General features: G+C 39.0%; 1 protein-coding gene across 1 annotated transcript in view; it reads right to left on the bottom strand.

Moving 5' to 3' along the window:
* WDR7 (WD repeat domain 7) overlaps positions 1-11,707 on the bottom strand; it is a 337,551-nt gene extending 325,844 nt beyond the window's left edge. The window contains exon 1 of the mRNA XM_040632480.1: positions 11,573-11,707. The gene's annotated coding sequence lies outside the window, so the exon portion shown is untranslated. The remainder of the gene's footprint in view (positions 1-11,572) is intronic.
* Between the last annotated feature and the right edge of the window lie 958 nt (positions 11,708-12,665).

A 12,665-nucleotide genomic window follows, 5' to 3' on the forward strand; every position in this document is an offset into this window, starting at 1 on the left:
GTTTTGCTGTTGGAGAGAGAGGGAGAACACGAGTGTGAGCTGGGAGAGGTGATGAGGGGAGGAGGAAATCTCAAGCAGACTCCCCACTGAGCACTTAGCCTGAGATCATGACCTGAGCCGAAATCAAGAGTTGGAAGCTTAACTAACTGAGCCACCCACGCACCCCTCCCAGGGTACTGATACCAAGAGCACTCCCTAATAAACCTGAGTGCCAATCTCCATCTCCAAGTCTGCTCACTACATTATTCTATTCATATGTATTTAAAATTTTCTCTAATTTTTAAAGGGTACATAGAAAAAACTTTAACGTCCATCAATCAGGGATTACATAAATTATGATAGAGCCTTACCATAGAACACTGCAGTGTGAGAAATGAAATAATCTCCAAAATATATAGTGGGAGATAAAGGTGCAGTGCAGTATGTAAAATATACTCCCACTGTGGGCTCCAAAAGGAGGATATATGTGTATCTATATACATCTATACATGCATAAGAACGTACACATACAATATTCAGAATAATTCTGTAATGATACCAGGCCAAAAACACAAAAACAAAGACAAAACACACAATAATGACGGCTACCTATAAAGAAGGAAATTAAGAAATAAGAGACTAGATTGAGCGGGAATCCTAATTCTGAAGATAAATCATTGGTCTTAAGGTTTCCCTCCCACCTTTGGATTCTTCACTGTATTCCAAAATGTAATTTAATAAAGAAAGAAAATGGTTTTGACTCACCAGGTTTTGTTTTAAATATGTACACGTGCACACACAGCGTTTCCAAAAAATGTTTAACAAGAATTTATCTGTAACCTATAATCTTTCAAATGCTAGTTCTCTGCTGTGAGCGCTCTGTCCCAAACCCCATGATTCACTACTTCTGCAAACATGTTTTCACTACATGTTCTACCTCCAGGTGCATAACACTTAGCCTTGTGTGTAGTTATTTGTTTAGAAATCTGATGTTCCATTACAATCTGTGTTCCTCAAGGGTAAAACCAGATCATCTATGTAAACCTACCACTTTTGTTATTTAATCATTATCAAGCAAACTGCTTTCTACTGGGATTTGCGGTAGCTCACCAACACCTAGAATAGTCATTGACTTCCAGTAGTGGTCAATATGTATCTACTGAATGAATAAACAAAGAATAACAATAACTAGCATTTACTAAGCTCTCACTGTGTGCCAAGCAAGAGAAGAGTTTTGTTTTGTTTTGTTTTGTTTTGCTAAATCTAACTCCTTCTGGACTTTTTCAAGAATCTTACTCCCTTGGGGCGCCTGGGTGGCACAGCGGTTAAGCGTCTGCCTTCGGCTCAGGGCGTGATCCCGGCGTTATGGGATCGAGCCCCACATCAGGCTCCTCCGCTATGAGCCTGCTTCTTCCTCTCCCACTCCCTCTGCTTGTGTTCCCTCTCTAGCTGGCTGTCTCTATCTCTGTCAAATAAATAAATAAAATCTTTAAAAAAAAAAAAAAAAAAGAATCTTACTCCCTTAATTATCCTCCTCCAGTCGACCATTTTAATCTCTGCTAAGTTAGCCTTCATCCTTCAAACATGTTCACATGTCCTTTTTGTTCAAAACACCTTCCCTTGTTACTGGCCCCGGTCATAAATCCAGTTCTCTCTGACATTCTAAGTATAATCAACATTTTGAACCCTTGGTCTTTGACTCCCTGTTTCCATTTCCTTATTACAAAGGCCTCATGTAATTGAGTTCTATCTTCAAACAAGATCTAAGGATCTCAAGATCTCCCTCCACATGAAGAGACCAACGATTTCTCTAACATGAGACTCCAGGACAGAACTCTCCAGCACTAACAGACAGAAGAGATGCCTTGGAGCGACCTGAGAAAAGAGAGAATGCTTTGACATTAATGGACTGTTGACACCTATTCTTTCCATTCTTTCTAAATCCAACCATCTTATTCAGTCCTTAACAGTCTAATAAGGCTGCTAGTTTGACATGGCTGAGCACTTGCTAATCCTCAACCATCTCTTTTTGGTTTCTGGTTCAGTTCTCTCACAATGATCCTCTTTCTATTTTTTCAGCTTTCTTCTGCCTAGATACGTGAGGGCCCAGAAAGCCAAAGAAAAATTCAAGGAACAAGGGAAGATCTTTCATCCCTGTTTTTCCTTAGATTTGGACTATTTAGTTTGGTTATTCTTTTAATAAAAATTAGGATGAAATTTACTTTTCCCCTTATGACTCTCCCCAACTTTTTATTATGAAAAATTTCAAATGTAAAAAAGGTTCAAAAAATAGTATAAAGATCACTCAACAAATGTCATATTTCCCTCGTCAATATTTATGTATGTATATACATATTATATACATACTCTTTGTTGCTAAACCATTTGAAAATAACCTAAACACATCATGACAATTCACCACTAAATAAAATAGAGAACTTAAAAATATAGAGCATTCTCCTTCATAAACACAGTATCATTATCGCAATCCCCATTATCAACACCTCAATAATTCTCTAATAGCACTTACTATCCAGTTCACATTCAAATTACTTCAACTGTTTAAAAATGTCTTTTGTAACTTTTTTTAAACCAGTAAATACTCAAGTTGTACACGCTGAATTTGGTTATGTCTCTTTAGTCTTTAGTTCTAGGACAGGCCCAACCTCCTTTTTTTCATATTAACTTTAAAAATCAAAACAAAATCAATTACTTATAAAATGTTACACATTTTAGATTTGTGTGATTTTTTTTCATGATGTCATTTACCTTGTTTCTCTATCTCCTGTTTTCCTGTAATCTGGAATTTGGATCTAAAGGCATCATTAGGCTCAAGTAAAACATTTTTGGTGAGAATACTTTGTAAGTGGTGTTGCACACTTTTACACTACATCCACCCCAGGAAGCATGGAACATCACATTGTCCCACACCATTTGATTAAGGTACCGACTACCAGATATTTCCACTGTACTATTTTTTCTTCCTTTAAAGCTATCAATAACCTATAGAATGATACTCCAATAACATTTTGCAATACCCCATGTGACACTGATATCCCATGTGATTTCTAAAAGCTATAGAACAGAATATATGAAAAATCTAGTATGAGATCAATGTTAATTTCTCGACATTACTTTTTAAACTCTCAAATGCAAAAGCCAAGATGTATTTCTATCCCATGAACGCAGGCATTTTCATAAGAGAATCAACATCATTTCAGTATGTGTACTTCCTATGCCTCAGGCAGGCCCCCTGAGACTTACAGACAACAACAAACTCAAATTCTCTCTCATGAGAACGGGCACACATGAACAACCCACCTTCCTATGGGGAACATGAGTAACAGGGACTATACATTAAAAAGCTGAACTAAGCTTGCCACAGATACAATAAAAGAAAGAAGAGTCTGTAAAGGTTTACTCAGATTCTCATAGAATATTCCTACACCATTTGTCAGAAGAGTGTCTTCAAGTCAAATTCACAATATGATGTGATGAAGGAAGTGATCGTTAAGATTATGAATTTTCGTTGTGCTGTGCTTTTGTTACCAATTTATTGAAGACTTGGAAAAAACTGAATCAGATCATAAAGACTGTTTACTGTAATGCAGTAGGACAGCTAGGCCATAAAATGTACTGAAGAAATTACTGAGCTACTTACTCAGAACAAAAGGTTTCCGGAATTAAAGGGCTGTGAGGAACGTGACCTTCTGAACACTAAGCCTGTCCCTAGCTTGACAAGATCATACTTTTTTATTTGAATGGCAAGAAAACAATTCCCAATGAACGTGACACTGAAGGACCACTTTTTTAAGGGAGTTCCAATATTCCGTTCCAAAAGGACATGTGCAACGAGCAGATGGCAACAGAAGACTACGCTTACTGCAAAACAGCCCTGAGTGCAGGAGAATCAGGTTTTGAAGAACTGTAGAACTGTAGAGCTATCTGGTCAAAAAATATATCCCAATTTTTTAAATGATTCATAGATTTTGAGGCATGAGTCATGTTCTAAATTTCTACAGCTGCAATCAGGATGTCTGAAGTCAACTTATGCTCTATCACCAAACTGCTTCAGTTTCAAGAGTTACTGATTAAGCTAAAAGCAAACTATGCCCATCAAGCCCCTACATTTTAGGGAAAACAGAACCAACTTCGACCCACTCACCTCTAATCTCATCTGCATCTCCAATTATTCCTACTTGTTTCCCTCACTTTGCCATCAAAACTAAATTAAGCACTGAAGTTTCTCATTGCTCATAAATTAAACTACCCAGAAGTAGAAACAAACATGCTTTCCCAAACTGGAAGTTGAACTTTCACAGTATTCTGGGGATCAGTAAGGTATGCTGGGTAAGTACAAAGATTTGACAGTCATACTGACTAGGGACTAATCCAGGTCCTCCATTTACTAGCTGCAAACCTTAAGGAAATATGTAACCTCTTTCCAAGTCAGAATGTCATCATCTGTCCAACATTACCCTTCTTAGAGACTACAGAAAAGTGTTCTGCCTGTCACAAAACTACTCTTGACAAGGTCACCAATGACCTTTCCATTACTACATCCAATGTCAGGTCCTAATCCTCATCTTTCCTGACCTACCAGCAGCGTTTGACATAGTTCATAATTCCTCTTCCTTGAAACACTTCTCTTGCCCTCCGGGTCTTCACACTTCCCTGATATATCTTTTGCTTTAGTCTCCATTTTTCCTCATTGTTGACCTTTAAATGTTGGCATCCCAAGAGCTCAGTCCTTGGACTTCTTTTCTGGCAACACTCTTTCCCTTCCTTTCTCCCTCCTTCAGTGATTTCACCAAGGTTCACAGCTTAAATACCAATTACATGTTGACAATCCCCAATTACAGTTTAGGGCTCTCTTCTGACTCCAAAGTGACCTATCCAGCTTCCTAATCAGTATGTCCCTCCAGATGGCTAATTAGCTTCTCAAACTTGACCTGTTCAAAAGTGAGTCCCTGGTCTTCTTCCCCAAACCTGCCCCTCCCACAATCTTCACCATCTTGGTTAATAGCAACTCCATTTTTATAGCTTCAGAGGCCAAAATCCCAGAATCATCTTTGATTCTTCTCTCACACACATTCCACATCCCAATCCATTGGAAAACTCTACTGACAATACCTTCAAAGAGTTCTATATCCAGAACCCACAGACTCCTCTACACCTTTACTACCACCATTCTATTCCAGATTGCCAGCAACTCCCACCATAGATAATACAATAGCTTCTTAACTGTCTCCCTGTTTCCAGCCTTGCCCCCTTACAATCTCAACAGAGCATGCAAAATGACATTATTAAAAAAAAAAAAATCACATCATATCACAAAGCTACTCCGAATTCCTCCTGTGACTTCCTGTCTCACCAAGAGGAAAAGCCAAACTATACAACTGCCCATCCTACATGAGTGAGGCTATTGTTCTCTCCCTCGCTCGCTCTTGATCCACTCTGCTTCTTGGTTTTCTTCATCAGGCAGGATCTTATCTCAGAAGTGTCTCCCAGGTCTTCATGGTACACTCCCTCACCCCCTTCAGGTCTCTGCTAGACTGTCATCTTCTCAGGGATGCCTTTCCTGACCAACAGAAATTGTAAAATCCACCATCCCCACAGTATTTTATTGTATTTCTCCAAAGCACTTACAATCCTTTAACATACCAAACATTTTGCTTATTTGTCATCTGGCTTTCCCACTATAACATAAGCTCCATGAAGGTGATGGTTTATGTTTATTGTTCTATACTGTATTTCCAGTGCCTAGAATTTCTGCCACTTAGCAGGCACCCAAATATTTGTTGAATAAATGAACAAAGTACTGAATAAAGTATGTTTGTTTTGGTTTTCTAAAAAGTTGCGAATTAAAATCCATCTTGATTTTACATGCTTCAGATTCACAAAGGAGTTATCATTACTTTTTCTATAACAATGTCAGCAATTAATATGTCTCCCTAACCAAATCCCTAACACACTAATTGTTTTTCACCAGCTGCAAGTTGTTCCTATATTGTAGCCTCTTTTATTCTACTTTTATTCTACTTTTATTCTTCTGACACATATGAAGCCAGACATACGGTAGGACCTATGCAGCTAATTAGCTGACTTGGTTTACTTTAATCACTACTACACTCACAAAGGCCTGTTAATGAGTCACAAAACTGTTTCTCAAACTAAGTAAAGTGATATTTTATTAGTGTGAACTTTTCACTTCCCCTAATGGTGGTTTTTATTGTTTGTTTGTATTTGAAATGTTTAGAGGAAAGAAGAGCCCTTAAGGAAGACAGCCAAATAAATAACTTGAATGTGAGAACAGAAGGTAACTGGCACACTCTTATCAATCTGTTATCACTGACATATATTAACTACCAACATTCAGAGAGAAATATGTATGTGCAAAACACTAGTAAAATACCTTGAGTGAGTTTGAAAGGTCATAAGTTATAACTGCTAAGCTGAATGGAAGACAGTGGTTTAAAAAGCCATGTATTTCCAGTAATTTTCTTTTTTTTTTTTAAGATTTTATTTATTCATTTGACAGAGAGAGAGACAGCCAGCGAGAGAGGGAACACAAGCAGGGGGAGTGGGAGAGGAAGAAGCAGGCTCATAGCGGAGGAGCCTGATGTGGGGCTCGATCCCAGAACACCAGGATCATGCCCTGAGCTGAAGGCAGATGCTTAACCACTGAGGCACCCAGGCGCCCCTCCAGTAATTTTCTATTCTAGGAGCATAGAGAATAATCCTTGGCACTTCAGAAATTTTCTCTGCCCTGAACTACTCACCACTGCCCTAACATTTTATTGTTCCATCATTTTCTGACTCTCACTAACCCAAGCAACTATCGGGCGAGGGGGGGACCCTACATGTTCATTAAACATCACCAACATATTTTGGAAAAGATGCCTAATTTAAGTATTTAATGTTTCATAAATACAGTATATATGTTAATAGAAAAAAAAAGAAATTCCACTTGGACAAGGACTTTCTAAATGTAGTCATGATGTAGGGCTTCTCCTTCCAACAAATTTTGTTGTGCTCTTACTGGCAAAGTAGTTTTAAGTAATCAGATGAACTACATGCATAGAGTTCAGATTCTAAGTTGACATCATAATCATAGTATATGTAAGCAAGAACATAAGGTATCCTCTTATTGATGATAGGATTTCACTGGCCCATAGAAAAATTCTGTTGGTTCTGCCTATGATCAATGGCATGCATATAGCTAAGACTATGAACTGTATAAAGTACAACAATGAAGGGGACAAAATGGGAACAGAACCTACAAACCTCATTAACCTCATACTTTCATCATCTGTCTCAACAAACAGACAAGTGTCACAGAGAAATGTAACAGATAAATCAGGAATAAAGTCACTACCTAGTTCCAGGCCTAACACTACAAATACTAAAATTATTTCCAGATTTATACTATGAATTTTGATCTCTGTCTAGTAGAACACAACAAACATAAAATCAATATATGGAAATCAGTAGCATTTTCTTCTATCTCCAATAATCTACTTTAAATCTAGCCAAAGCATTTTTTTAAACAACAACAACAAAAATTCTGCTCAGTCATAAATGGAAGACCGTTCAATGTTCTTGGATAAGACGACCTAGTATTACAAAGTTGTCAATTCTCCCCAAAATAAATCCATATATTCAATGCATCCTCAATCGAAATCCTAGTTGTGTTGTTTTTAGAAACTCTAGTTCTAAAATATATAAAGAGTAAAAATCCACAAATAGCTAAACCAACTTTGAAAATGGGCAAAGAATGGAGAACTTGCCCTACCAGATACTTAACATCACTAGCCATTTGGAGGGGCAAATTAAGACCACAATGAGATACCACTACACATATAAACAGCTAAAATAAAAATATAGTGATAATACCAAACTGGTAAGGATGCAAAGAAACTCAATCTCTCATACATTGCTAATGGGAACATAAAATGGTGCAGCCACTCTGCAAAGGAGTTTGGCAGTTTCTTCACAAACTAAACCTACACTTACCATACCACCCAGCAATCACCTTCCAAGGCATTTATCCCAGAAAATGTGAAACTTTGTACACACACACACACTGTCTAAGAATGTTCACTGCACCTTTATTTGTAATACCCAAAAACTAGAAATGTCCTAGTGAATGGTTACACAAACTGCAGTACACATATACCGTAGAATACTACTCAAATTATGCAACAATTTGGATGAATCTCAAAAATTATCTCATGCAAAATTTGGATGAATCTCAATCTCAAAAAATCATATGTTGTGTAATTCCATTTATTCAGCACTCCTGCACAGATACAATTATAGAGATGGAAAACTGATTAGTGAGCAGAGGTCGGGGATTGAAAAGAGATGGATGTGACTAAAAAGGTGTAGTGGGAAGGAGATCTTCGCAATGATGGAACAGTTCTCTATCTTGACTGCAGTGATGGTTACAGGGATCTACACAGGTGATAAAATGGCACTGAGCCATTTTCAGGCATTGCACCAATGTCAATTTCTGGGTTTAGCTGTTGTACTATATATAGTTGGATAAAATGTAACCATTGGGGGAAATTGGGTGATGTTATATAAAATGTAACCATTGGGGGAACCGGACCTCTCCGTACTATTTTTGCAACTTCTGTGATCTATAATTATTTCGAACACAGGCTAAAACAAAATGGGAAGAATTACTCATATAGGGAAAAAAATTAATACAAAGCCATGGTGTGAAAACCACATGGTATTACAGCAAGAGCAAACAAATAAACCAAAGGAACACAATACAGTGTTCAGAGTGTGTATGAGAACTTGATATACAATGAGTGTAGCATCTTATCTAAGGGGAAAGGAGAGAATGCCACTAGGAAAACTGGCACACTACATGGAAAATAAACTGAATCTCTTCCTTGTGACATATAAAAAGACTCGGGAGGCACTAAAGACCTACATTTTTCAAGAAAAACTATGAAGTTAGTAGAACATAAAATAAGAGTAACTTTATGACATAGGATTTGGGGAAAGACTTCTTAAAACCCCCAAAGCACAAACCATAAGGCAAATTTTTAAAAATCTGATTACAACAAAATTGAAGATTTCTGTTCAATGAAGCACATCATGAAAAACATTACAGACAAATGACAGAACAGGAACAGAGATACTTAAAATATTTAAAAGACTAGTATCTAGGAAATACAAGAACTTCTGCAGATCAACAAGAAAAGGAATGAAACCTCAAAAATGAGAAAGGGATGAACAATTTTACAAGAGGGAAAACCAAAAAGATAAAATGCACATGAAGAACTGCTCAACCAAACTCCTTAGTAACAGTGAAATGTAATTTAAAATGAGATTTTACTTTGTATCAATTAAGGTGGAAAAACTAGGACACTGCATAACGTTAAGCAACAGTGGAGCGACAAAGACATAGAAACCTCCAAGAACTGCCTGCAGAAGTGGAAACCATTAGGGTTTGTTCTGAAACACAATCTAGCACTCTTTTGATAAAATATATGAATGCCCTAAGATCCAGACATCACATTCCTGGATGTAAATCTCAAAGAAAGCATCATAGAGGTCTTGGAGGTATGTTCATTATAGAATTGTCTAGGTGGTAGGAAAATAAAGGTAAAATGGGCATCCACAAATAGGAGAGTAGATGGAAACCTGTAATGAATATACTCTCTGAAATACTGTGCAGCAGTCAGATGCAACGGACAGTGACACAGATAGATCTTTAAAATGTGGTAGGAAGAGAACAAAATTTCAATACACAGTATTATACAACATATGTGATATATAACATACAACATATAAAATATGCCATATCTCTAAAAATAAAAAATGTGGGCACCCAAAACAATATACATTTAGTAACACATACGAACAAAGGATACACATCACACATGTTAAAATGGTTTCCCATGGGTTGATGAGCAAGGGAATGGAGTGGGAATTGGAAATAAAACACAATGAATGGAAGGAAAAAAAAAAACAGGAGACAAACCTAGAACCGCCAAAGATGATCACTGAATTAAGAATAATTAATTCAATCCTCTTCACCTGAAGTCCAAAACAAACTTCAAGGACTCACACCTAACACACAGCACACTACTAAAGCTAAATGTTACCCGACTCTTCTCATGACAAAGGCACAAAAACTAGCCCACTACTTTTCAAGTGTTCACTGCTAAGCCTGTTACCTAGATAAACCACCCCACTCACTTTTCTTCAAACCAGAACTTATACCCAAGATAAAAATAAAAGGAAATTATAAGATACAAGACTCACTACTCAAAATGTAAGTTCCCACAATGATATTCAAATAAAGCAAAGCCTAGCCCCTTTGATTTATCTAATTATCAAGATCTTTTAAAATTTAGCTATGTACAGGTAGCAATAAGAAAAAGTGTATAGTCTAGTTTTAAGTAGAGCTCTGGCGTATCTTAAAAATAAAGATAGACATTTAAGCAAATAAATTCTCTATAATAATCTCTTGTTGAAATTAACAAGGCATTTACTATCTATTTACATTCTGCTTTCCCAATTTGAAATAACTAAGATCTGTTATTTTCAATGAAATCAAGGCAGTTTTGGATTCTTTATAAATAAAGAACTTTCAATACATTATTTTTACTTTTAAACTGCTCTCCACGTCCACTGTACAAGTAGCTTATAAAGCAAGAAAATCTGTGTTATACCAAAATTTCAAAAACTCAATTTCTCTTTTACACCCTGCGATTCTTGCCATCTTATCCAGAAAGTCCTAAGCAATAAGCATCCAGAAGAGTCATAGCCTGCCTTTTTTGGCTTATGTCAAATGTTACCATGAAAGCAAGCTGTTCCTCTCACTGAATTCTAAAATCCGCAGCATCAACATTGCCAATGCTAAGATGCAACTGTACCTAACATAATTTCGAACTCTAAGAACCAGCAAATTCTTCCCAGAGCCTAAGAAATTGACAAAGCACGTGAATCAAAACATAAAACGCAATTTTTGAATCAAGGGCAGGGTAATGCCTGCTCCAAACATATGGCTTCAGACGGCTGGGACGCAAAAGTAAGTAGGAGTACCAGGCATCCTTAGACCAAGTCCCTGGGCAAAGAGATGGAGGGCAGGCAGGTGGCACGCCAAAGATGAAACTCTAACAGACGTACCTTAGGCAAGGGCAAACTGGAGAGGAATACCAATAGGTAAGGAGAGACCATGCGTACCCCAAAAGCAAGCACATTATCCGAAAGCACTGTCAATAACCACACACTCATCATCACAAACCACCTCACTGTTTAAATTGCCACTGAGAGCAGGGCGCTCCCATCTCAAAACCAAGGCCAGTGTCACCTGAAGCAAATGTCATTCACCAGGCCAAGGAACCCCAAAGATCCCTGGCAGAACCCCCGCTCCAGGCAAAGGAGCCTAGCTGTGGGCCTGACCTGCAGGCTCGGCAAAGAACAGAATTTCCATCAGCAGGGCTCGAACAGCTGGCGCGGCCCCCGGCCAGAACGGGCTGTGACCCTTGAACCCCGGCCCCTGACCTCCACTGCGGGCACGTCCCACGCTGGGGTTCCCCCTGGGATAGCTCGAAATCCCCCTCACCTGTCACAGCTTCATCTCATGCCGCGATGTTGTCCGTCCCACCATCCGCGGGCGCCCCGTCAAAGGGGGACAAGGCGAGGACGTTATGTGAGGAAGATGTGGGGTGCTCAAATCCGGGTAGGCAAACCACAACCCGAGCCCAGCCGGCGTCTCCCCGCCGAGGTTGCAAGGTGCCGTTGCCGCCGCTGCCACTGCCGCCGCTGCAGTAAATCAGCTGACTCCCAACTGCCGTGACTTTCGCAGCAACTGTCGCAAAAATCAGGGGGAGGGAAACGATCATCATTTCCATACTTGCCTGGCGGAGGCTGGAGCCAGAGAAGCTGGCCATGTTACCAAGGAGACCGAAAGGAGGCTAGGGTGTCGCCTCTGGGCAAGAGTGCGCGGCCGCCATTTTTATTATGGGAAGTTCGGTCTAGGCTCTCGTCTCGCCTCCAATGCCCACCCTGGGATGACCAAGATGGAGGGAAGAATGAAATGGCAAGTCTAGGTGTTCCCGGGATGTTGCAAGTTTACTCTTCTGCCCTGCGACTCTGTCCAGACAGTAGAAAGTGTTAGCCCTGGAATTTGGTTACTGTTTCCCTTTCACCTCGAACTTACATGTTGCCCATGACACAGAGAGCCAAAGGAGGAACTCCGCTTCGGGACTAGAGGAAGTCTGACCTTGTGCAACATTCCTGTAGAGGAGAGTGAATGAATGTACACTCTGTGTGGGCGGCAGAGCCTGGTGGAGCGTGAGATCTGCATTCAGAGAGGCTTGTATTGGGATCCCGGGGCCTCCACTGTGCACTGTTATTGTCATCTGGGGCATGATGCTGCTTCTCTTCATTCTCCTCAAGTCCCCATAAGAAATAGGCATAATAACCTTATGGTTATCTAGGAGGCTAAACGAGCTCGAAAAAAATTACTTATTATGCTTGCCCATCTGCCTCCCAAATATTTGTTGAATGAATGAATAGTAGCCAAGGGCTATGGATGCAATGCTGGTAGACAATGGTCAGTTCTGTTAAAAAGATAAGCATTCCGTATCTTTGTTTTTCCTTCATAATCTCACTAATGGATTTATAGGAAAAGAATTCTATTGCAGTCCTCAAAA

The sequence above is a fragment of the Ursus maritimus genome, unplaced genomic scaffold (assembly GCF_017311325.1).
Source record: "Ursus maritimus isolate PB19 unplaced genomic scaffold, ASM1731132v1 scaffold_18, whole genome shotgun sequence".
In the NCBI taxonomy this organism is placed as follows: domain Eukaryota; kingdom Metazoa; phylum Chordata; class Mammalia; order Carnivora; family Ursidae; genus Ursus; species Ursus maritimus.